General features: G+C 40.8%; 1 pseudogene; it reads left to right on the top strand.

Moving 5' to 3' along the window:
* Positions 1-14,980: 14,980 nt before the first annotated feature.
* On the top strand, positions 14,981-15,436 carry LOC102430131 (annotated as a pseudogene).
* Positions 15,437-22,365: the final 6,929 nt, after the last annotated feature.

Genomic DNA, 22,365 nt, shown 5'->3' with positions numbered 1-22,365 from the left:
TTTTTAAACATTCAGATATTATTTCAATATGAAACAAAATCCTCACTACGTGCTACAACAACATCATCATCATACTAATCTCTCTTTCATCTTGCAATGTTAGTCTATTGCTTTCACTGGGAGGGCTTCAAAAAGAATGCACAAAGCAACCAGCAAACCACTAGGTGCAAGGCCTTAAGATTACCGGGTCAGTGATTCTTCTCCATTCAAAATACAGGAGCATATCTGGAAAACTGGTCATCTTGTTTCCTCCTCAGAAGTGAGAATCCATTGCTTTCTATTGCCTTCTCAGCATGGCTTTTACATTCTTACACTAAGGAAAAATAAGGGGTGTCTATTAGTCATCACTAGTAGGCAGCCCATTCTCTTGACAAAGTCTATCATCGAAACAACCACATTCTTGCACTGAGATAGCCAGCATTTCTTAAATACAAGGGAGTTGAAAGTGACTGCAAAACATATTAATCCACCCCACTGTATCTAAATACAGTGTATCTCCCTACCCAACTTCTTCTTTGGCACATACAAATTGTGGCTGCTCCAGTGCTGCCTCACTAACAAAACTATGAGGAGACAAGAATTTAAGAGAATGGTCTCCAACAATTGTAGTCAAAGGGTCTTTTAAAAATTTTAGGGAGAACCAAGATGGTTGTGTAGATAAACATTCACCACCTCCCACAACCACATCAAAATTACAATTCAAATACAGAACAACCATCATTCAGAACTGCCTGAAAGCTGGCTGAATGGAAATCCTACAACTAGAGAAGTAAAGAAAAAAGCATATTGAGACGGTAGGAGTGGTGGAGACACAGAATGGGCTGATCTGACACCCGCATGTGGCATTTTTTTTAATCAGGAGGGATATCTAGGCTGCAGAGGCCTCCTGTGAGGAGCAAGGGGTCCCAGCCCCACACAAGACCCCCAGCCTAGGGATCCAGAGCTGGGAAGAGAAGTCCCCATAACTTCAGGCTGTAAAAACCAGTAGGGATTGTAGCTGACTGACATGGCAGGTAGCCTGGGCCTCCCTCTGTGGGGGCGATCCATCATGGAGCCCTGGCTGGATGGGCAGGGCCTACCTTTTTGGGGTGATCGCTCGTGGGGCTCCTGGACTGTGAGAGGGCATAGGCCTGGCTTAGGGGAACCCCACCCCAGAGTGCATGAATTTTGTGTACTGGGCCTCTAGTTATATAATAATCTTCTTTTTTTCTCTTATGAAGTCTTTGTCTTAAAGTATATTTTGTCTGGTATAGTATAGCTACCCCAAATTTCTATGGATTCCATTTGCATAGAATATCTTTTTTACACCTTCACTTTTAGTATGCATGTTCTTACATCTGAAGTGAGTATCTTCTAGGCAGTATATAGATGAGTCTTGTGTTGTTTTTTTTAATCCATTCTGACACTTTATGTCTATTTATTAAAGAATTAATCCATTTACTTTTAAGTAATTATGCATCAGTATGGATTTAATGACATTTTGTAATTGCTTTCTGGCTGTGTAATTCCTTTGTTCCTTTCTTTCTTACTTCTCTTGCGCTCTTAATGATTTGGCTGATTTTCTGCAGTGGTTTGTTTATATTCATTTCTCTTTTCTGTTGTGTACTAGTCCAGGTTTTTGCTTTGTGGTTCCAATGAGGATTACATAAAATAATTTATAAACATCTACTTTAAGTTGATAACAACTAAGTTTAAATTCATTCCAAAGCTCTATGTTTTGACTCAGCCCCCCAATATTTTATGTTTTTGATGTCATTATTTACATATTTTTACCTTGTATATTCATTAACAAATTATTATAGTTATAGCTACTTTTACTATTCTTGTTTCTTAAACTTCATACTATCTTTGCAAGTGATTAACCTACCATCTTTACATTAGATTAGTTTGAACTTTCTGAATATTTACACTACTGGTGATATTTATACTTCCATATGTTTTTCTGTTACTATTTAATGATGTCCCTTTAACATTTTTTTTAATTTAATTTATTGGGGTGACATCCCTATATAATAAAGAGGTAAATATGCAAAATTGGCCATCATGCCCTCGCACAAGATGGCCACCCCCCATGTGGGCACAAGATGGCCAGCAGGGGAGGGCATTGTGGGGCAACCAGGCTGGGCAGGGGGAGGGAGGGCAGTTGGGGAGAGACTAGGGCCGGCAGCAAGAAGGCAGTTGGGGAGGACAACCCCTGCAGAGGAGGGCAGTTAGGGGTGACTCGCTGGCAGGGGAGGACAGTTGGAGGGGGACCAGGCCTACAGGGGAGGGCAGTTGGGGGTGACCGGGCCGGCAGGGGAGGGCTGTTGGGGGTGATTGAGTTGGCAGGGGAGCAGTTAGGTGTCGATCAGGCTGGCAGGGGAGTGGTTAGGGGGTGATCAGGCTGGCAGACAGAAGCAGTTAGGAGCAATCAGGCAGGCAGACAGGTGAGCGGTTGGGAGCCAGAAATCCCTGATTGTGAGAGGGATGTCTGACTGATCGGGCCTAAACCGGCAGTCAGACATCCCCCGAGGGGTCCCAGATTGGAGAGGGTGCAGGCTGGGCTGAGGGACACCCCTCCCCCAGTGCATGAATTTCATGCACCGGGCCTCTAGTTGGTTAATAAAATTATATAGGTGTGAGGTGTATAATTCTGTAATACCTCATCTGTATATTATATCATGTGTTCCCCATCCCAAGTCACATTTAACGTTTCGTGTAAGACCAAGTTAACTGCAATGAATCCCTTTAGTTTTCACTTGTCTGGGAAACACTTTATTTCTCTTTCAATTCTGAACAATTTTTCTGGATAGAGTAGTCTGGATTGGCAGTGTTTTTATTGCAGCATTTTTAATATATTGTGCCACACTTCCTTCTGGCCTGCAAAGTTCCTGATGAAAGATCTTCTCTTAGTCTTATGGGGGTTCCCTTGTACATAACAAGTTGTTTTTTTCTTGCTACTTTTTTTATATGTTTTTATTGATTTTAGAGAGAGAGGAAGGGAGAAGAACAGAGAGATAGAAATATCAATAAGAGAGAAATATCAATCGGCTGCCCTCTGCAGGAGATCAAGCCCACAACCCGGGTATGTGCCATGACCAGGAATCGAACCAGTGACCTCTTGGTGCATGGATTGATACTTAACCATTGAGCCACACTAGCCAGGTTTTCTTGCTACTTTTTTAAAAAATATATTTTTATTGATTTCAGAGAGGAAGGGAGAGGGAGAAAGAGAGAGAGAAATGTCAATGAGAGAAAATTGTTGATCAGCTGCCTCCTGCATGCCCCCTACTGGGGATCGAGCCCAAAACCTAAGCATGTGCCCTTGACTGGAATTGAACCTGAGACCCTTCAGTCTGCAGGCTGACGCTCTGTCCCTGAGCCAAACCAGCTAGGGCTTTCTTGCTACTTTTAATATTCTCTCATTGTCTTGACCTTCTGACATTTTATTTATAAGTAGGGGTCCAGTGCATGAATTCATGCACCTTGAAAGGAACTGTGGGCTGTGAGGCTGCAGTGGGCATAGGTGTGCCTCAGCCCATCCTCCTGCCACGGCCCCCAGTCCCCTGTCTACTGGCAGCTCCACTCCTGCCACTGGTGCTCCCACGCACTGATGGCGCTGGCCCCGCTCACACCTGCTGAAGGCACGGAGTGATTGGGGCTGGCACCAGCAGCAGGTGCGAGCACGGCTGGCACCATCAGTGGGTGGGAGCAATGGCTGGCATCCCCGATTGCCCCTCAGGAGCAGGGGGAGGTAGAGATGCTCTCAGGGGCGATCAGGGCTGCCAGCCACCACTTGCACCCGCTGATGGTGCCCAGAGATCAGGACGGCGCTGGGCGCCAGCAGCGAGTATGAGCGGGGATGTTGCCGACAGCAGGTGTGAGTGTTGGGTGGGACCGCAGCACGTGGACCAAAGAATTTTCAGTAACCACCAGAGGCTCACCCTACTGACAGTGACCAGCACCCCACCTTGGTCAGGCACCCCCGCTCACCTGCTCCACCATCCGGCGCCAGCCAACACCCGCCATGTTCCGCGTGTGCCCCCTGGTGGTCAGCACACATAATAGTGACACGTTGTTCAGTTGTTCTGCCATTCGGTCTATTTGCATATTAGCCTTTTATTATATAGAATATGTCTTGGTTTGGGTCTCTTTACACTGATCTTATTTGGAACTCTCTGGGTATTCTAGATCTGAGTGTCTCTTTCCTTCCCTAGGTTAAGGAATTTTTTCTTCACATAGTTTTCTGTTACTTTTTTTTTTCACTCTTGTCTTTCTGGGATCTTTGTAATGCAAATATTGGCCTGCTTGAAGTTGTTCCGTAGTCCCTTAGACCAGGGGTCCTCAAACTATGGCCCGCGGGCCACATGCAAATACAAATATTGTATTTGTTCCCGTTTTGTTTTTTTACTTCAAAATAAGATATGTGCAGTGTGCATAGGAATTTGTTCATAGTTTTTTTTTAAACTATAGTCTGGTCCTCCAACGGTCTGAGGGACAGTGAACTGGCCCCCTGTTTAAAAAGTTTGAGGACCCCTGCCTTAGACTATCTTCATTCTGTTTCATTGTTTTTTGTTTTGTTTCTCTGATTGAATGAGTTGCTCTCTCTGTTTTTTAGTTTTCTAAACCTTTCTTCAGCTTCATTCAGTCTGCTGTATTCTGCAATTCAGTTCAGTTATTGTATTATTTTTTAGGTTTGTACATTTTGGTTGGTACTTTCTTATAATTTCTGTCTCTTTCTTAAAATTCTCACTTTGTTAATGCATTGTTGTCCTGACTTTGGTGAGCATCTTTATGACTATCATTTTGGACTCTTTATCAAGTAAATCACTTAGCTCAGTTTCATTAGGATTTTTTTCCTGAGATTTTTATCTTCATCTTTCATTTGGAACATATTCCTTTGTTTCTTGTTTCTTTTTGGCTCTCTGTGTTGGTTTCTATGCATTAGATAAAAAACAAACAAAAAAACTCCTCTCGCCGAAACCGGTTTGGCTCAGTGGATAGAGCGTCAGCCTGCGGACTGAGAGGTCCCGGGTTTGATTCCGGTCAAGGGCATGTACCTGGGTTGCGGGCACGTCCCCAGTGGGGGATGTGCAGGAGGCGGCTGATCGATGTTTCTCTCTCATCGATGTTTCTGACTCTCTATCTCTCTCCCTTCCTCTCTGTGAAAAATCAATAAAATATATTTAAAAACAAAAAAAAACTCCTCTCTTAGTCTTGGAGGAATGGCCTCTTGTAGGAGACAAACCTGGTTGTACAACCTGACCCTAGATCCTTGTTGTCTCTTAAACTTTCATAAATATCCAAGCAGCTTACTTTATTTTTAGTGTTTGAGGGTGTGCCAAGACCTGTCAGTGTCCTGTAGGGGAGGATCTTAGTCAGCACATAGTCTTAGGCCAATTGGAAGCCGACTGTCCGGCAATGACTTTTAGAGTGTGTAAATAGTCCTTTTTCAGAAGAAGACAGGAGATGAACACTTCTGTCTATTCCCTCTGTACTGAGCCCTGGGGTGGTAGCCAGTTACAAATTGTTTCTTTGTTTGCTGTCATTCCAGTGAATCCTTGAACACAAGATCTGCTGCCCACCAGAGCCAGACTATCCAGGGATAGATCCTCTGTGTGACAGCCACAAAAACCGGTCCACCCGGTTTATTTGTACATAAGTTCCTTTCTCAGAAACACCAGTGACCTGTATTGGGCAAAAGGAGAGCACAAAGATAGCTGCTAGCCTCCCTAATCTCTAGAGAGGATTGCAGTAAACCCCTGAATGTGGGTTTAATTAGAAGCCTACCCCTCAGGTCAAAATTTTAAGATAGGCAAATAGACTTCTTTCCCAGAAAACTGGGGGTACATTTTAGTCTTCTCTCTGTGCCATGTCCTGGAAGACTCTCCATTTGTTACAATCCTGTGGGACCTGTGAACATAAACCCCAATGGCCACCAGAAACATGATCAAGGAGTATCCCTGGGCAGAGCCACAAAAATCAGGACACTACATGTGTGCAATATCTTCCCAGGAGATATTGGCCGCCTGGAGTGAGGCAGAGAATGAGTGAAAGATGGCACCAGTCAAGCCTCAGCAGTCTTTGAAGAGTGTTTCAGTGGGCCCCTAGATATGTGTTCAATTATGGGACTGCCCCTCTAGCTGAAGCTTTAAGATAAGCAAATAGGCCTCTTTCACAGAAAGACCAGGTGAGTTTCAGCTGCCTTAGTTCTGTGCCCTAGAGGGTAGCCAGGTGACTTTGCTGGAGCTTTTCAAGAACTGTTTCTCAGTTTGCTACAGCCTTGTGAGTCTTGTGGACTCAAACTCCATTGGCTTTCAAAATTAGATGTTTTGACCTGCCAGTGTGGCTCAGTGGTTGAGTGTCAACCTATGAACTAGGAGGTCATGGTTCCATTCCCGATCAGGGCAGTCAGGGTACATGCCCAGTTGTGGGCTTCATCCCCAGTGTGAGGTGTGCAGGAAGTAGATGATCAATGATTGTCTCTCATCATAGATGTTTCTCTCTCTCTCTCTTTCTCCCTTCCTTTCTCTCTTTCTCCCTTTCTTTTAAAATATATATATTTTAAAAAACTAGATATTTGGGGGGGCTTACCTCTCAGGCACAGATCTGAAAAGTGGGATGCAAGATGTGGGACTTAAATTCTTTGCTTCAGGAAGAGTTGTGAGTTCCCTCCTCATCATGGATTGCCATGTTAAGGGAGGGAGTTATGGCAAGGTTGTCTCAGACTCTACTCTCCATATAGATGTGGGTTTTTTCTTACTTGCCCAATGTATAGTTACTTAGATAGTTTTGCGGTTTCTTTCATAGAAAATTGTTTTGTATATAGCTGTAGATTTGGTGTGTTCCTGGGAGGAGGTAAATATAGAATCTTTCTACACTGCCACCTCTGTGGCTGGTACTTTTGACATTTGAAATCCTTTGCGTCTGCTTCTATTGATTCTGCTTGCTCCCACTCTTGGTGTCTTATTTCCCAGAGAGCCTAATTATCTTTCCTACCATTCATCATACTTGTAAACTTATTTAATGAATATTTGGGACTTAAGGTAAAGGTTTCTTCCTCCAGAAATTTGTCTTTGCTTCTGTACTACCAGCTGGGGGCCCTTATTTCATGTTCCAAACTTGATCTTCTTTCCCTTGTGCTGTGCTCTCAAGGCTCAAGGTTATATGAGGGCTAGTCTACTGATTTACTCTAGGAGTGATGCTGGAATCCCAACTTATTTTGTAGGGTCTGCTGTACTATAACTTAAATCAGACATGAGCATTTACTTTCTACCCCTTTCACCAAAGAGGCTTTCAAACTGAAAATGTTAATGTGTGAAGGTCACAAAAACCCTCAGGACAAAAGCAGCTACAGATTTCTTTATTACTCTGGGTTCCTGTTTTCCTTTCTGTTTTTGGCCAATATTTCTTTGCTGTATTGTCAGATCTTTATAGCACTTAAAAAGGATTGTTTTAATAGTTTATTTTTTTTTTTCAATAAGAGGGTGGTCCAAATAACCAAGCATGCCAATACTAGAAATCTTATTTCAAGCTTCAAAATATTTAAATAAATAGGAAAAGTAATGTTAACATATAGTAGCTTCATCATATCACTATCAAAATGAAGAATTGGAATATTACATTAGATTGAAATCAATGCCCTATGCTCTAGACTTTTCTTCATTGAGGTTTAGCTGAAAACAAGAGGCAGGTGTAGCAAAATCCATGGAGACAGTTTTTGTTTATTTGCTCTGGTGTGTGTGTGTGTGTTCTTTTAGTAGAGTTGAGAAACTGAGAATACTGTGTCAGAATAGTAGATCAAGAGTGACTGAAATGCAAGTGTCACTTATAGATTTTTCTCCCTACCCACCTTCCTTTACACTTGACCCATGGCCTTCTCTAAACTCCCAGAAAACTGATATTTTCAGATAAAGAAGAATTTACTTACAAAATGTTAATTTTTCTCCTAAATTTGTTCTTGTTGCTATGAAAAACCTTCTGAGCAAGCCATGAATTCTACATAAGCACAAAATAAAAGAAAACTGATAAAGCTTGTTTGACACTTTGCAGATAAGAAAATAAATTGCTGAATTTGGGGTTTCATGGAGACATGGCTATGGAGAGTCAGGTTTCATGCAACACTTAGACAAGGCAAACAGTTGTACACATAGTCATGTGGCTGGATAGATGATGCAGAAGGAGATCTGTGAAGTAATTTCCCACTATCTCAGCAGTTTTTAGTCCTGTAATGAGTGGTGAATCCAATCAGAGATTCTTTGATTTAAACTAGAAGAGAACTGAAGAGAAACATATGGAGAAATAAGTGCTGAGATGTTGTTTTAACTTCATTGTGTAACTCTATTGGCAAGAGCAAAAGAGAGTTTTTCGGCTACTCCCCCCCCCAAAAAAAATATGTTAAAATTGTATAAACAATATATGTGAAAAGGTCAAGGGAATATGCTTATAAACATGTACTTTTCAAATTTTTTATCTACATAAACAATGTTCCTATAAGAACTTGGTTAATCATTTCTGAGACACACATCTATTGATTATCATGCTGTTCATTTGTCTTTTTTTCTGAGCAATGGGTATATAGTAATTTCTGTCAGTCTACAAAAACTCTGTGTTGTGCAGCATGTCTAAAATTCCATTTATCTGTCTATCCATCCATCCATCCATCCATACACCCATCCATCCATCTTCAACTTTGGACACACCACTAACTAAGCATTTCTCAAAATAAGAGGTCTGCAGACATACTGTTATGACATTCTTAGATTCCACGTTTGAGGAATACTCACTCCTCCCATATGCAGGAGCAATCCTTTCCTGGTGATTGACTTACTGAGAGTAGTTCCTTGAATGATAATAATATTGGATACTATTTTTTAAAATACCTTCTACATACTAAGCATTACACCAAGTGTATTATTTTCAATATCTCTAATGATGGAAGGTAGGAATTATCATGATAGTTATTTGCAGATGAAAGAGAACAAGGCTCAGAGAGGCAATTGACAAACACAGTAGAGGCTCATAACTTGTTTTAGCTTGTGAATGAGCAGGAATTCAAATCCTAGTCTCTACAACAGAAGTGCAGAAGACAAGCACTAAGGTAAAGCTAAGAAGAAAACAAAAGACCTCAAATTGCCTCATGGGTCATCTGTGTGGGTGTAAGCAGCCCTGCATTTCTGATCAGAGATTTTTTTTAAACCCTCCCCCTGGGATATGTCTCATTGATTTTAGAGAAAGAGGAAGGGAGAGAGAGAGAGAGAGAGAAACATTGATGTGAAATAGAAATATCAATTGGTTGCCTCCAGTGTGCGCCTAGACCAGGGGTCGAACCTGCAACCTAGGTATGTTCCCTGACTGGGAATCGGACGCATAACCTTTTCCCTGACTGGGAATCGGACGCATAACCTTTTCAGTGTATGGATGACAGACACTCCAACCAACTGAGCCATCCAGCCAGAGCTTTTTTGTTTTGTTTTGCTATTAGCCAGAGGCTGTGGTCAGGTCAGCTCTTGTTTCAGTAGTGGTAGATTGCATTCTTATTCAAAAGATCCAGCCCCACCCTTTGAAGTGCCCCTCTTCATGGAAGGACTATACACTGTGCTTCCTTGAAATCAGGTGTGGCCCTGTGACTTCTCTTGATCAATGATATATAAACAAAAATGACATGGACAAAACCTTTAAGAGGCAATTCAGGATCTGGTGTGATCTCTTCATCACTGCCATGGTTCTGACAACAACCGTGATAGGAACTGCTCCTTAAGGTTGAGTACCAGAGTAAAGATGACACAGAGTATACTTGCAAATGTGGGATGGACAAGTAATGTCAGGGAGAAAGAACTCTTCGTTATAACTCACTAAGTTTTGGAGTCATTTGTTATCATTGCTTTTTTGAGTCTTGATTTCTTCCCCTGGGAAATGGGATGATAATACCTGTTTGGGAGAATAACCTAAGAAAATGGTTTTAAAGAGCTGTTCACGATGGCATGAGCCATACCTGGTCATTATTATTACCTACTCTTGTATTGAAACTTATCTTTATCTAAGCAATTAAGTAATCAGATATATCCAAGCTTTCTTATTTCTAAGATGGACTGCCATCCCCATGTAAAATTTGGCAGCAACATAAATAAATAAATAAATAAAAATTTGCTATTCAAAATAATAATGGCAAAATAAATTGTCCATTTTTCAAACATTAATAAATATGATGTATCACGCAGTGTGTTTAGTGCTTGGGACACACACACATGCACACACACACAGATTGAATCTTTTTATCTAAAGGACAGATAATATAGTGGACTTATTAAACTTTGGTGGTAATGTAAAGCTTTGCAGTGTTATTACCATCTAGTGCAGTGGTTCTCAACCTTCCTAATGCCGTGACCCTTTAATACAGTTCCTCATGTTGTGGTGACTCCCAACCATAAAATTATTTTCGTTGCTACTTCATAACTTTCATAACTGCAATTTTGCTACTGTTATGAATCGTAATGTAAATATCTGATATGCCGGATGTATTTTCATTGTTACAAATTGAGCATAATTAAAGCATAGTGATTAATCACAAAAACAGTATGTAATTATATATGTGTTTTCCGATGGTCTTAGGCGAGCCCTGTGAAAGGGTCGTTCGACCCCCAGAGGGTCGCGACCCACAGGTTGAGAACCGTTGATCTAGTGGAATAATTCTAATAATCTAGGTATTTTATTTCTAAGTAGATACCTGGTTGGGTCTTCTACAGGGAATAAATACAGTTAATTAGTAATTAATAGCACCGTTGATGTTAAATAACCATGCTAATATTTTTAAATGATCATTTCAAAAAGAAAATCTAGTTCTATCACCACATCTTATTTATACTACAAATTTCTCCCATTTAAAGTAGAAAGGTTTAACTTTGGTCCAACCCAAATCTAAGGACACCAAGTCCTCCCCACTAAATTAATGAATTGATTATAATTTGTAACAAGTAATATGGTAGTGGGCACACTCATCATCAAGTTCTTAGATGGACATTTCTTTGCCTGCAAGGACTGCATTTTAGTTTTTTGCAGCTCAGACACATTATGAGTGCATTTCCATCCCATCAGAAACCATACATTTGGAGCAAATGGGCCCCTGAAAGCTACCATGTGAGTTGAACCAACTGGGTGCAATGTAAGGAGGAAAGAGCATGGCCATTGAGACTTGGAGATCTCCGTACAGCATTCCATTTCTATGGCTAAAAGACCAAAAATTATTCATTAAAATAAAAATGCTAATCAAGAATCTACTATGAACCCAGCACCCTGGTTCATAGAGAGCTTGTAGAAAGTGCCACAGATATTGAAGGTACATTCTCTGACCTCAGAGAACTCAGTAAACAGTGCTCTGAGCAAAAACTCAATTGTAAACATTCATTGTTATTACTGAGAACTGGGTGGGAGGAAGGAAAATCGCTTTGCTGAGTCCTGGAAAGATTTACTGTGAAATGCCACGTTTTCTATCACAGAAACCAAAACACAAAGTTCCCCGCCAGTCCAAACTGATGTCACTAAATTAAGTATTTGAAATGTGTGCTTTTGCTCAAATCTCTGTCAGCATAACCTTTTAGGAAAAGATCCACTGCAGCCGCCAGCAAGCTTTTAAAAATCAAATAAAATGAAGGAATTGTTTTGGGTATAATGCTTTTGCTGCCAGTTTTTTTCTACAAGATTAATAATTCAAGTGAACTACATGGCCAAAAAAATTGTGTGCTTTCTCTTATTTGAACAAATGTTTAACTAATTACCTGCAGATGTGCTGGAAGACCTGTAGAAGATGAAAATTCACTTACTTGCTACCACTTTAGATGTACATGCATCCTATGACTTCCTTTTGCATATTAAGGAATTTAAAAGTAAACATTTGACTTTTAAAAAATCTCCAAATAAAGTCCTACTCAAAACAAATGCAACGTGAACCAAAGTGTCCATTTTAGCAGCCATTCCTGAAACAATATTAGGCTCTGTTGAGTGAAACTGAGCTGTCAGATTTTAAATAATCAGGGTACTCAGGTCAAAGTAGACTTTCTGAATATACACAAAGGCAAGAGTTGTAAAGAACATCCAAAGAGAGGGGACTGTTAGGACTTGCGTCAGGGTGGTGACAGTGGCTATCTTTAAGTGGGGGAGGGGGTTAGATTCTGGATGATTTTAATTTTTTTCTTTATATGCTTCTGTTTTATAAATTTTCAGTGACCTTGCATTGATTTTAAGATCAGGAAAACAGATATGAATTTAAATTATAAAAAAGAATTAGATATTTGCAGGGAAAAGTTTTACCTCAGTTGCCACAGCCATGATCCCCTCATTTTACTTCTGAAATGGCTTTTAGCTCTTTTCCTACCAAAAACTAAAATGTACTTGAATTTTTAATTTGGTTGCTTAGTCTTATAGCTTCATCTGTAGAATATGTCCTAAATATCATATGATTAATAGTGCTTGACTTCAGAGCTACTGACAAGAGCTGTTCGACCTTCAAATAAGCCCTACCTAATTGGAAGCATGCATTCAAGCCACCGAGGAATTTATCCCTTCCTTCAGGGGCAAAGATGGCTTATAGAAGAGCCATATATTCAAAGTATTCCATAAGGTCTTTTCTATTATGGTATCATATAGGTTTTAACATATGCATCAGATTAAAACTTAATCATAGGCCAATATTGGCCCATGGCATTATAGAAATAAGCAATATGGTAATTGGTAGTCCTACTCAGCCAGTGTAGATACCCTATCTAATAAATAGGTAGTATACAAATTAACCATCACTCCATCACAAAGATGGCAGTGCCCACAGTGGCCAGGGCAGGATGCTGGCAGTGTTGCCCTGGTGATGTGAGTCCAGCGTCCCATGCCCTGGCCGCATGGAGGGAAGGAGGGGCCTCTGGGGGTGACACGAGCCCAGCTTCCCACGCCCGACCATGGGGAGGGAGGGAGGGGCCTCTGGCCTGAAGCCGGGGTGCAGGATGCTGGCGTCATTGCAGGCCAGGCTGAGGGACGTCCCCCAAACCCTCCCACCTCCCATGCACGAATTTCATGCACCAGGCCTCTAGTAGATATAGATATAGATATAGATATAGATATAGATAAAGATATAGATAGATATGTAGATATATCATACACAATATTTTGTCTAAATAGAGTTTATTATTTTTAGGAGAAATATATTATTTGGTGCTTAAGTATCCAGTTTGTGAGCAATCCACAATCCCCATCTATGTTCCCCTTCTACTCTTCTGGCTAGATGCCTTTTGGCCATTTTGCTCCTTGGGAATATTTCCAGCTATGGGTAAATAGGGGGGACAAAAAAGGTGAATTTCAAATTAGTCATTTGGCCTGCTTGCTATTAGTCTTAGGGAAGGTCTGTTGGGAAAAACAGTGATAATTAGATTTGTGGCTTATTTGTCAGCCTCAATAATTTTTTTACTTTACTTCTAGTATTGCCATGGATAATGTAGAATTGGTGTTACTGCTTAAATGCCACCATTGCTAAGCTTGACTTGTTTTTATTGAGTATGTCATAAATATTCATTGATATTTATAGTAGAGCATATTCACAGTCATAACAAGTTTGGGTCCAAAGGTCCCTGTTTAGTTTTTACACAGACATTTTTGTGCTGTTTTCGTTTTCCAGCTGATCTGTGCTATACAAGAGTATATTCAGGATTTGGTTCTTTGAGCACAGAAAGTTTTCCATTTCAACCGAAATTTCTAAATTGCAGAGGCAGAAATTTGGGGATGACATGTACTAAATCTGTTATGTTCAGAGAATAAGCTTCATTTGAAAAAAAAAGCAAGAACATTTAGGTATGTTCTAAATTGTGATGGAAACTTTGAATGTCATTTCTATTTTCCAAGCAAACGTCACCACATGCACTGGTAGTTTTCTTACATCTGATAGTAAGTACTGTCAGACCAGGAGGATGTCCCACCTCACCAGGCACACACTCAGTGTGCACTCAGTGGGTTCTTCCTGAGCTTCTCAAAAAGCCCAGTATTGAATTACAAAAAGTACTAAGCCCTTCCCAGAAGACTGCTGAAAACCATGTGGAATATTTTACCCTACAATGTGGTTGCGATTTAATGGCACTGCCTAAAAAAGAAAAAATACAGTTGTTAGACAAACCCTGCTCATTGTCTTGTTTTACCAGCAAATCCTGGCACACATGTTTTACAGAGGCATAATGGAATTCATTACCACTGAGAGGCAAGAGAGTTGTTGTTAAAGTCAGCTGTACTTTGGGTAGAATCAGTGAGCAAAAAGTAAACTTTTCAGTGTTCTTTATACTAAAGGATAAATATCTCTTGAGTATAGTCAAATGTAGTTAAAGTCAAGGCCTGATTATTAAATCTGAACCAAAATAAAGAGAAGTTACCCTGAATCATAATTATATTATTTGCTCATAAAACCATCCCAAATTTTCCATAAATAAATTGAAAAGCTGCCACTAAATAGTGCAGAGAGGAGTCAAGATACATGGGGTAGGTAGCTTAGCTTTTCCAGGTGTTAGGGTGTGGGCATAAAGGGAGTGGTAAAATCAAGGGTAACTACTTATGGTTTCTACTTAAGCAACTAAGTAGATAGTGGGGTGCCATTTACTAAGTGGGAGGAACAGGATTTGGGAGACAAGAATGATGAAATGAAAAATTCAGTTTGGATATGTAAAGGGAGTCTTTAGATGTTTAAGTAGCAATATCAAATGAGCAGTTTAACATGTGAGCCTGATCCTTGGGGGAGAGACATGGGACGGACAATAAGGCAGAAGGTTATCTAAAGCTTCACTATTGAATATAAGTGCTATAACTATTTGGAAGATACATTCTTTTTTTTTAGGTTAAAAAGTTCTCTTCTGTTTCCAGTTTGCTAAGTATCTTCCATTATTTTGTTTTCTAAAACTTTTAAGATTAAAGTAGAACACAGAAAGAAAACGGCACTGTGGTAGTCTGCTAATGGCTCCTAAAGATATGTTCAGGTTCCATCATGGCGTCAAAGCAGAAACAACTGCAGAAAGAACTGTTGGCTTTGCAAAATGACCCACCTCCTGGGATAACTTTAAATGAAAAGAGTGTTCAAAGTTCAATTACACAATGGATTGTAGACATGGAAGGTGCACCAGGTACCTTATGTAAAGGGGAAAAATTTCAACTTGTATTTAAGTTTAGTAGTCAATATCCTTCTGACTCTCCTCAGGTCATGTTTACTGGTGAAAATATTCCCGTTCATCCTCATGTTTATAGCAATGGTCATATCTGTTTATCCATTCTAACAGAAGACTGGTCCCCAGCGCTCTCCGTCCAATCAGTTTGTCTTAGCATTATTAGCACGCTTTCCACCTGCAAAGAAAAGAGACAACCACCAGATAATTCTTCTTATATTCGAACATGTAACAAGAATCCAAAGAAAAGAAAATGGTGGTATCATGATACTTGTTGATGCCACTATTATCAGCCTCCTAGTAGAAGATAGTTCTACTGAGAAAATGAGCACTTTGATCATTCAGTCTTTGAACTTTAACTTTTGACTGGAAGTGACCTATAGGCGATGAAGACTCTACTTCGTTTTACTGCATTTTTACTCGTGTGCATTCTGGGCGCATGTTGATCGCTGATTCAGTCCAAGCAACTGACATGCTTTTATTAGTCATACAGTATTAATGCAGGTGTCAGGAAATGTCAAATATAATTCCATTTTTCATTTTTATTTTTTTAAGCTTTTGGAAAAGTTCCAGGTCATCATGTATTGTGCAATAACATGACTTCCTTGATGTTTTGAGACGTTCATTGCTGCAATGGATGTCATAACAGGAAAATTTTCATTAACTCCTGCCACCCAGTAATAATGCATGATAGGGCCTATGAAATTAATGTAACGGTTCTCATGGGATTATAAATAAAGTGAGGGATCCAACTTTACTTTGAAAGTCACCCCAACTTGTTTCTATTTGGATTCTATGCACTGTGATACTAAGGTTAACAGCATGGATTAACATGCATTTTCAAAGGACTGTAATGAAAGATCATTGCATATTTATTGAATTGTTCATATCTACTGTCAAGTTGTTTTGACATGAAAGATTTTCAAGTAACATTGGCAGAGAGGCACAATATGTTATCCCTATGGTGAAAATAAATTCATTTGTTGTAAAAAAAAAAAAAAGATATGTTCACATCCAAATACCCAGGATTTGCTGCTCTCTCATACTGCCACATTATTGGAATAAACAGTCATATATGATTCAACCCTGTCTTAATTGGCTCAAGTGGTGACAGGCAGCCCGACCCCTTGGTTGTCTGGTTACACTCTCTCAGCTCTTTCAGTCTCTGCAGCTGGATTGTTTCGGTCAGGTCTACTTGATGTGGCAAAGTCTTGCTGCTCTGTGTTTGTAGATGACACTCATAACTTAAATCAGGTTTAGCAGGAAAGTAAGGCATATGACAATTTCAAGAGCTCAGGTGTTGGGAGATTATAAGAAATTAAAACACCACTTTTACTGTTACTGTTGATATTTTTGGTTAAGGCTAATGTTCCCTGAGTTTATATCAATTGAATATGAAAGGCCTTTATTTTATCTCAACCAAAGCTGTCACCATGACTTCATCCTATTGCTTTTTAAACTCTTCTTCCTACATCACACTCTTTTTAAGTCCCTAAGGAGGGCCTGGCTGTGCTTTTATCTTTCAGGATATGCCATTCCTTTCTAATGCAAAATGATTTATTCTTACAGAGCACAGGAACTTGATTTAGTCTCCTCCGATAGTTGAAAAAAAACCCTCTCTTTCCTAAATATAGAATTCCAACAGAAGGGAAGGGGCATTTACTAGTGGAATGCAGAATTTTAACTTCTCTGTCCAGTTAGTCACCCTTTAAGCGCTATGTCAGAGTCTTGACAATGCTGGATTACATCACTGTAGTACTCTGGCAAGACTGTCACAGAATACTGCACAGAGAAACTCCAAGCACACACTCACTGTGACCCGTCTAGAGTCACTGTGACTCCTGAAGAGGACTCTCTCAAAGCATGTGTGGCCACCTAATTCTGGATTTTTCAGTGAAAGAAAACCCTCTTGCTTTCCCCTTCTTATTTGACATGCTAGATCACAGTCTCATGTGATGCTGGAGGCCAGTGTCCAGATCTTGTCTCCATGATGCGGTGAGAATGCTGGTTCTACAGCAGGAGTAGGCAAACTAGCCAAATCCAGCCCGCTGCCTGTCTTCCTGCGCTCTGTGAGCCAGGAGTGTTTCTTTTCTTATATTTGTAAATGGTAAAAAACAAAATCAGAAGGATAACATTTTGGATATGTTAAAATTATGTAGGCCCTGGTTAGAGCTCGGCCAGCAGACTGAAGGGACAAGGGTTTGATTCCCAGTCAAGGGCACATACCTCTGTTGCCAGTTTGCACCCCACCCCTAGCTGAGGTGCATATAGGAGGTAACCAATTGATGTGTCTCTCTCATGTGGGTATGCCCCCCAACCCCCCTCCATTCCACTCTGTCTGAAAATCAATGAGGGAAAAATATCCTTGGGTGAGGTTTAAAAAAAATTATATGAAATTCAAATTTCAATGATTATGAATAAAGTTTTATTGGAGCATGGCCATGCTCATTCATTTACATATTGTCTATGGTTGCTTTCACTACAGTGACAAGATTAAGTACTTGTGATAGAAGACCCTGTGACCCCCAACACCTGACACATTCACTATCTGGCCCTCTGCAGAAAGTTTGTAGACTTTGCTCGAAAATCATAGACTATCCACTGCATGACTGCATTCAGTTCTCAGAGGGCATGAATTAAAACCTCTACCAGGGGAGTGAAAAACAAAGTAACTCCTCTGTGATGATTGGTGGTCTTTGGAAAACATAAATCTTTGTTCCTTTATAATTTCCTAACACATCTATAGCTTATTCCAAGAGAAGAATGTCTAATATATATTTACAACCATGTTCAGGGATTTAAAATTATATATATATGTATATATATAAAGTGGTAATATGCAAATTACTGGTCATCACAACCGGCTCAGGAGGAACTGCACACGCAGATGGGTGGGAGGTGACTGCGTGCCGCCCCCAGCCCCAGCGACACACACCAGGGGTGCGAGTGTGCTCTGATCAGCTGTGGCACGGCTTGGAGCACACCCCCAGTGGGTGGCAGCAGCAGCTCAAGCAAAGCAGCCCCTGCCCAGATGCCTGGCAGCGGCTGGAGCAAAGCAGCCCGGGTTCTGGTGGGTGGTGGTGGCAGCCAGAGCGAAGCAGCCCGGGTCCTGAGTGCCAGAGGGAAGCCGGTGCCAGCAGCCAGGGGAAGGAAGGCCTATTGTTGCACGAATCTTCATGCATCGGACCTCTAGTAAGAAATAAAAGGAAAATATATATTTTGTGTGCATTATGATGTACGTAAAACAAGTCCTAAGAAATCAAAGACACCACATTCTTAAGAAACTCCTTCACTTAATCTAACTACTTAATTCTGTAATGTGCTTGAAAATGCATTATATATGTACATATATTTCATGTACATGTGCTTGTGCATTTAATATATAAAGCTTTCATGAAATAACAAGGCTTTGTTACTTTTTAAGTTTTTTCTACCACCAGAGTGGCTGGATTTAAAATATCATTGAATTTTAGTGTAAGAGAAGAAGGGGCAAGGTTTAATAGAATACAGAATTAAGGCATCATATGTCAAGGATGTGATTCTCTAGACATTATCCACCTAAAATTCCAACACATATGTCAGGACAACAAAAGCATCCTACTCCAAAACTCAGTACTTCAGAATATACCAGTGATATGAGAAGCTTCATATTGTGGCCAATAGCCTTACCAGACACTATGTATGTTCTACCCATAATTACAGTTTTGGATATTTTCACTCCTCTTCCCTGGCTGACCTCAGAAACCACTTCAAAGTTGTTTCTTCTCTAAAGTCAATTTCTAGGGTGGTTAGTGAGATTGGCTATAGTGCACTGAAGTCCTCCCCATGTGCTTATAGCTCTAGCCCACACTCTGCATGCTCTTGAAATTCTACCTACATTGTATCACCACTTTCTACACATAGGGATTCATTTTTGAATAGCCTCTGAGACCTCATCTCAAAGAAACTGGAGGTCTTCCCAAATCTCTTAGATGTATCTTTCACCCATGTTTAAAAAATCATCATGCTTTCTGCAAATGTTCACAGTCATATGAACATCCATTGACTGCAATTGGATACAGTCAATACTTGTTTAAAAAGCAACATGTAACACTTAGAGTGACCAGTTTGGTATTAAAGTCCAGACATCTATCTCTAAACTCGTGACAACTATGGCTACTTGGTCATTGTCACACTGCTTCTGTCTTGGCCTTCTCTTGGATCTGCATCTATGTGGGTTCTCATTTTTATCTGTTCCAGCCCTGGTTTTCTCAAGATCCCTGGAAGTCATCAACCAGAAATGTAAGATATGCCCATCATTCCTCTTTTATTCTCTATATACATTCTGAGAAGTTCTGATTACTAAATGCCTTTTTATATCTAACAACTTTCTTTATCCTTGTAACTACTACCTTAATTTGTCACCTTGGGGTAGACTATGCAATTGGCTCCTATGCAGGTTTTCTAGTTCCCATAATCTGGAGTCCATGGACTCATCAGAAGACCATGCATTGGATTCAAATTTTCTCTAAGTCTTCCAAAATTGTGCCCATACCTGGTGTTTCAAATGATTAAAGGGGTAGAGGTCATTGATATATAAGTGTCTTCGGGCCATCAGTTTGGTTTTGGTTGGCTGAGATACAATTATATTGGAGCAGGGCTGATAGTGACTGATTTCTTTCTGCCTTCTTTCTCTGCAGGATTGCCTTCAGGGCACTTATCACTTGCTCTAGTAGGCTGTAACTTCATAAAAGGGGTGGCAGGATTTCCAACTACTTCACTGCAGTTGGAATGACTGACAACTTATTTCATTAATTGATAAATTGGTATGAAAAGTATGGGGCTGGAAGTTAGTAATGTGTGTATCTGATTTTAAAAGATGTGTAACAATTTTGAAATCTGTTTATCTGTTAACATGCATATGAGTTTTAAAATCCATGGTTTGTTATACTTGCCAGGTGATATATGATTTGTAAATGCTTGAGTTTAGCTTGTTGGTGTTAAATGATCTGCTTTTGGGATTAGATGAAAAGTGTTATGGTTTATGTGTTAAAGATGAGGAGTAAGAAGTATGTAAACATCAGAAAGGGTAATACCAATGTCAGTGACATAGAGATGAGGGAAGAAGTGCATGGTGATGTAAAAGGTAAAGGAGATGTCTTTTTATCGTCATCATGCTTATGTTGTATCACAAATCAGTGAGCTAGATACCAGATGCCTTAACAAGCCAATTAATTAGGAGTCGTTTATTGCGCACAGGTTCAGAGCAGATTACCTCTGTCAAATTCTGAACAACCACAGGAAGGAGTATTTCCTTTTTATATCCTTCTAGTTCTTTGTGTAAGTTATTTTTGTAGACAGCTTGTGACCTTGAGTACATATCATATCTAGCAAACAACTGTCATATCTATACAGACACCTGTAACCTTGAGTATCATATCTATACAGGCACCTGGGATCAATATCAGCATATCAATCCCCTAGCTTGCAAGGTCAGACAATTAAGTTTATCTTTTCTATTCAAGCAAAAAACAAAGTTATTTTACAGTCTAAAAATAATAGAGTTGACCTACAGAATAAGAGACTAAGAATAACAGAGTAGTTCAAACAGCAGTTTTTCAAAGGAGGGACCACCATGCTTCAGCCTCTTTACAAATCAGCGACTCTTGCAGTTGATTTGAAATGTAAATCAGTCCTGCAACTAAGGAGGAAACTGGTCTTGCAAGGCATGTCAGGCCATAAAAACTGTGAACAATGCACTGCCCTGGGGGGGGGGGGACGGAGGGGGGGGGGCGGCGGGGGGATGTGGGGGGGAGGTGGTTATCGCTGGCCCCAGGACAGATCATCGGATATGGCCTGGGCACCTCAACACCTGGGGCCTTCCTGTAAGCCACGAAAGCGAAAGCGGTGGAACCATATCTGCAAGACAAAGACACCAGAAGGTTATAAAAAGTGAACCCCTCTGCTTGTTACTTCTCTCTGATTTGGAAATTATTCCCGGAGTCCACTAGTGTTATAAACGGGGTCCCTCCCTTTCTCTAGGAAGCATGCTTGGTATTTCTTTGGTCTTCTGTAACACAACAACTTCTCATTTTATCCAGAGTAAAAGCACAATCCTTACAAATGGCCCCAAACGCCAATAGGAGCCAGTTCTTCATGACTTCCCCGACCTCCTCAGTCTCTCTCTTTCTTAGTGAAAGGGCGAGGGCTAGGCCCTCCACCTTCCCCCAGGGTAAGGGCTACATCCTGCATCTTACCTTGGCCACATGTTTGGCAAGGAGCGTCTTCCCGGAAGTCTAAGACTCTGCTAGCCACACCCAGGAACAAGACATCGACTTGCGCCTGGCCAATCGGCAAAGCACAATCCTTTCTCCTCCCCTTACTCCAACCCCCCCTATATAACCGGTCTCTAGACGGGGTTCTCTCTCTTCGCCACTTGGCTTGTCGTTGTGTCGGTGAGTCTGGTGGACGGGGAGCCGAGCTAGCTTGAAATACAGATTCTTATGCTTTTGCATCGGATTGGCTCCCTGATGTGGTTTCTTGGGAATCTTGAGATCTGGGCATAACACTTAACTAATATTAATAATAGGAAGGGAGCAAAGGGGAGGTCAGACATTATAAACATGGTCATCTGGGCAGCCGCACCAGGAAGCTGCAACTTCACCTTCCCCAGGGAACCACAGTCCATTCCCTCCAGATCACTGGGGGTAGGGGTCCAACAAAGGGGGTGATGGGCACATGCACAGTGAAGTCAGGGTGACATAGGGAAGGTGCTTGTCAGTCTAACATGGGAAAAAGATAATTGGCTAGGGGGTTGGAGCCACTATAGGTGTACGATATCCTGAAGGGTTAGTTGATTAAGCTCCCAGATGTAATCTCCAGACAAAGACTTCTCTCTGTCTTGCTTCACTCCTGCTCCCTTGCATTCTCTTGCTCTGTGACCTGCACTTGCCTCTGTGATAGCCAGCCATGTGACATTAGCAGCCACATGGCCCATGGCCGTGCAGACTGCACACACAATGAACTGTAGCTGGGAACACAAGCTAAGCAAGCCAGATTCTGCACTGGACTGTGCTTTAATATTAATATGGAGCAGGAACTCCACAGTAGCTTTAATCCTAGCCCTGATGAAGACAAGATTTTTGCATGGCAGGACCGAAGGAGATGGGACTTTGGAAGGGAACCCCCTTAATTTGACACATCAGTAAAGCTTTCCATGGTACTCATC

This window comes from Myotis lucifugus, unplaced genomic scaffold (assembly GCF_000147115.1).
Source record: "Myotis lucifugus unplaced genomic scaffold, Myoluc2.0 scaffold_175, whole genome shotgun sequence".
In the NCBI taxonomy this organism is placed as follows: Eukaryota; Metazoa; Chordata; class Mammalia; order Chiroptera; family Vespertilionidae; genus Myotis; species Myotis lucifugus.
Note: the sequence above shows the minus strand (reverse complement) of the source record. Positions and strands in the feature narration are given on the sequence as shown.